Raw genomic sequence first — 5,090 nt, 5'->3', positions numbered from 1 at the left:
GTAGTGATGTAAGCATCTCAGCATTGGCGTGGGTCTCCGTTTGTCTTCTCCAGGTCCAGGGCTCTGGCTCTCTCTGTGTAGCTCCATGTGTCTTGTAAACAGGAATATCTCACAGGGAGTGAGTGTGTGTCCCACCTCCAGTGAGCTATTTATCTCCTTAGCGCTTCCAAATGAGGTCCTCAAGCTGTAACCTCATTAATGGGCTAAATTCCACCCCTTCCCTCTTAATAATCTCAAGTTGACAACAGCTTATGTAACTACCACACTGGTCTTCCAAATAATAAGGTAGGGAGACAGCATAGTGCCTATGAGTAATATATTACCCTCCTTATTTGTATGTACATCTTAAAAAACCACTGAAGCCAAGGAGACCTCATCTCAACACTGGTCAGTTTTTCAAAATGTGGGAGAGGCAGAAGAGTATTTAGTTGCTGCTGTACAACATTGTGTTAAGGTCACTCCAAATTAATAAACACTCTAACAAGAGTTTAAATGAACCTTACAGGAAATTCAATTCAACATTCTGGGTGGGGGTTTGTAGGTCTCGGAGAAGGTGACACACTTTTATTGGTGGATAAACCAGATGTAGCAACCTCTCTATAGATATATGGATGGTTTGGGGCACATACTTAATTCTAGCCCCAATGCAAGAACAATTAGTGCTTATGACATGACCCTGCTGGATGCTGACCTTCGTGAAGAGATCACTGAAGATATGGGTGAGATAGCAAAGTGTGGGAAGAAACCAGATGGTGCCCAGACATCAGAAAGTACAGCCTCTAGATTTTAAAGTCTTGTCTTTAAGCAAATAGCTATATAAGTGAGGCGTCAACCAAGTTCACATGGAAGAAGCACACCCACCTTCATGAGGCAGTGATTGTAAATAATAAAATCCCAATCTGGATAAGGGAATAGTATCAGAGATTAAATTATGAATACCCAGTTTGCGCAAGGCTATGGATGACAGTGGAAGCCAAAATTCCATTTGCACAGCCTCCACTTAGATTAAACCCCAGCTGAATCCCCTCTGACCAGAGTGTAGGGAGATGAATAGCCTCGTTATCAAACAGAGTGGTGTAAAGTCAATTGTTGCTTATGTGGTTAGGTTAAATGTAATACCTTACCATTTGATCTTCCGTTGATCCATTATAAATTGTGACCATTTTTAATATTTCCTGCTTTTTAATTGAGATTTTACATTGTCCTATCTAATTAGTGTTGTTGGGTTTTATTTGTTGTTGTTGTTCACTTCCCATTAGTGTTTTGTAAGATTTTATGTGTATGAAATCTAGGATAGGTAACTCTATAGAATTAGTAACTGGATTAATAATTACCTAGGGCCATGGTAGGGAGGTTGAGGATAAATAAGGAGCTAACAGCAATAAATACGAGAAGAAAATGTTTTGAAATTGATTGTGGTGATGATTGCACAAATCTTCTTAATATGACTGAATGATTAAATGTAAAGTGTATGCAATCCTACATCTAACATTTGGCACAATTTAGAATATATATTCTTAGAGAATAATTTAGGACACAATCTGTTCTAAAACTCTAAGCCAAGTGAGTAAAATACTATGAAGTGAGAGACAATACAGTTGGGAGAAGCAATTTTCATTGGTTACAAATTATTTTGGTCTTCAAGGTTCAATTTACTATGTAGCTTTTCAACCCAATTTAGACCATTTTATTACGTAGGAAGCTGTTATATTTGTATAGTTGGTTAAAAAATTAATATATACACACAAATTGCTATAATTTCAGATTACAGATTAAAAATAGTAATATGAATTTTTGTAGACAACTTTTGGTTGAATGCAATTTGTATTTATTATTTCCATCTAATAAAATAATGAGAAAAAGTAGTCAAACTTAATAGTATTATTTTCTTTCACCTTAATAGTATAATTTTCTTTCATTAATATGCAATGAAATGCCCCTCTACCCTGTTATAATTCCTGAACAATAGGGCTCATGCAAAAATATTTTTAAAAGTTGTTTTATAGCTACTTTCACTTCAAAACACACACATATATAGTATATACTATATATATATATATATATAGTATGAATAAGGCACAGTATAGTAGCTAACATCACTTTAGTCACAGTAATAGAAACTCATTTGAAACTGCCTAAAAAGGATGGTGGCTTTTATATAAGAATATTGGGGAAGATCATGGAATATAGGGAAGAGTTATATTTCCTTGCCCCTGGCAGGACATCCCCTTTACCCTTTACTGATTTATGCATTTTCTTAAACTGTATTTCGCTTTGTTTTTCTCCTTGCAATTTAGTTTTCTCTATTTTCTCAATCTATACTTTGGCAAATGGCTTCAAATAGTTCCTGCATTTTATATATTCCTTATGTAGCCATAAAGGTAAAGACTGATTTAACTTTCATAGCTTCATTTCTAGATGCACAGAGAAAGGACCTCTGAGACTGTGTGGTTAAGATTTTCTCTGTCTTATTGGAGAGTCCTTTCAATATTACGTTTTTATGTTTTCTGCAGGTTTTTGGTAAATGCTCTATCGTAAATTGAGGATATTTCTTTTCATTCCTGCTTTGCAGAGAAATTTTATTTGGGTTTTGTCAATTGTTTATGTAAATCTAGTGAATTACATGGGTTTTAAAGTGTAAACCATCATTACATTCTGAGATAAGTTGACTTTTCAATGTAATGTAGTACCCTTTTGTATGTTGTTTGGTTTTTTAGGATTTTGTTTACAATTTTTAAATCTATGTTGATGAGAGATATGGGTAGTTTTCTGTAGTTTTCTCTTTTTATAATGTCTGCTTGGCTTTGATTCCAGGGTAGTTCTGACCTTGAAGAATGAGTTAAGATATATTGTTTCCTCATATTTCTAGAAAAGAAAATAGTTGTCCTTAAATATTTGGTAGATTTCACCATTGAAGTTATCTGTTCATTGATTTTTTTCTTGTTGTTTTATTTTTGGTGAAAAAACTTTATATTCAGCTTATTTACCAGATGAAGGATATCATAATTATTTCTTCCTTTTTAACTTAATTTCTTTTCATAGTTCAATATGTTTGTTCATTTTGTCCTAGTTTTCAATTTTACTGCCATAATTATTAATATTTTTCCCTATTGTTATATTTATTTTAGAGAAAATCTGGATTTCTTTCATTCTTAATATAGGTAATTGCTATCTTTTCTCTCTTTTTGTTTTCATGATCAATTGCACTAGAGGTTTATAAGTTGTATTAATCTTTTCAATGTACCAGCTTTTGATATTTTAGATTTTTCTCAGTTGGTGTTCCATCTTTTATTTTATTGATTTTCACTCTGATCATTATTATATTCTTCCTTCTACTTACTTTTTCTCATTTTTCTAGACTTGTAAAATAGAGGTTTTTTAAAAAACATAAAGTAAGTTTATTGGTAAAAATCTTATATAATTCACTCCTGATACTTGATGTTACAATTTTAGGATCATTGAGATATGCACGATCCTTGGAAGTGACTGGAAGATTATTAATGCCCTTTTAATTGGTTTTGTGACATCTTTATGGTTTTTTTTCCCATCCTAGACACCTGCTATGTGCTTTGGGGAAATAATGCATCCAGTGAATGTAGAAATAAACTGGATAAAAGCTGTACTTTCTTATAATCTACTCTTAAAAAGAAGTATTTTTAAAGAGCTTCCTTCTTAGGATTTGCCACTGCAATAGGTCATCCTCTTTGCTGGCCACTGGTTTGCATTGTGAGCCAGCTCTTCTGCACAGCACCGTAATGAGTCCTGGAATCTGTGACGCTGACTACAACCCTGACCAAATATGACAATGGTTTTCTCTCAAGAGCACTGCCAGGAGCACCGTAGCTACCATAGCTTCTGCTCCTTTTTTTTCTTTCCCAGAAGATTTTCTTAGTTTCCTAAAGCAGAATCATTTCTTAAGACTACTCTTCATTCCTAATATAGGAATGTAATGCTCTAAATTTGCCCACAAGTAATGATTTAACTGCCTCAATCTTGGTATATCATAATCATAAAAACAAAACAAAAAATGTAATGCTATGGACTTGATTCTGACTCATAGTGACCCTATAGGGCAGTGCAGTGCTGCCCCTGTGGGTTTCTGAGCCTATCTTCACAGGAATGAAAAGCGTCAGTTTTCTCGCACGTAGTGCCTGGTGAGTTCAACTACTGAGCTCTTGTGGTTAGCAGCCAGAATCATAAACCAGTATGCTACTATGTCTCCCAGAAAAACATAGATCCAATTTAATTTTTCTTTCTTTCTTTTTTGGACTGGTCTCTCCTGATAACATGTCCAAAGTATGTGAGATGAAGCCTTGCCATCCATGGCTCTAAGGAGCATTCTGGCTGTACTTCTTCCAATACAGGTTTATTTTGGAATCCCATGATACTTTCAATATTCTTCTCCAGCACCATAATTCAAATGCATTGATTCTCCTTTGGTCTCCCTCATTCAAAGTCCTACTTCACAGTTATATCAGAAGATTTAAAATGCCATGGATTGAGTGGATGCTCCTAAGTCCTCAGGGTAACATCCTTGCTTTTCAACACTTTTTTTTTTTGTGTGGAAAAAATTCCTTTTATCTTTTATTACCATTTCCCCAGAAACTTTATGAAGCCCCTTCATATTTCTTTTTAGAAAGTGAAAAAAGTTATTTGCTCTGATAGGTCTGTGTTTCCAGCTGCCTATCCAAATCCTTCCAATGACGAGGACTGAGAACACACCTTTTCTGGAAACCTTCTCGGGCTAGTTCTCCCACCACACAGCAATTTGCCCCTCCTCCCGCCCCCTTTCCCTGCAAATGGCACAGGCAGCAGAAACACTGTGGTTGTGGGGGACGGTGGGAGGGAGAGTCCGGATGACCATATGTCAACACTGGTGAGTAACAGACCAGATTCGTGCCTGTTGTCCTGTATCACTATTAATAGTGTATCTACACTGAAAAATGCCCCAATTAGGAGGATACATCACGAAGCTCATCTAAGCAAATAGGATGTATCTGCTTGAGGACCAATCATTGAGATGCTGTGAAGGTTCAAGCCTTGCTAAAGTTGCACACATTTGGTTACTAGAAAGAACTGGCTAATATTCA

This window comes from Echinops telfairi, unplaced genomic scaffold, assembly GCF_000313985.2.
Source record: "Echinops telfairi isolate 266 unplaced genomic scaffold, ASM31398v2 ScPeMD7_18;HRSCAF=68, whole genome shotgun sequence".
NCBI classification, from domain to species: Eukaryota; Metazoa; Chordata; class Mammalia; order Afrosoricida; family Tenrecidae; genus Echinops; species Echinops telfairi.
This window is presented reverse-complemented; position numbering follows the sequence as displayed.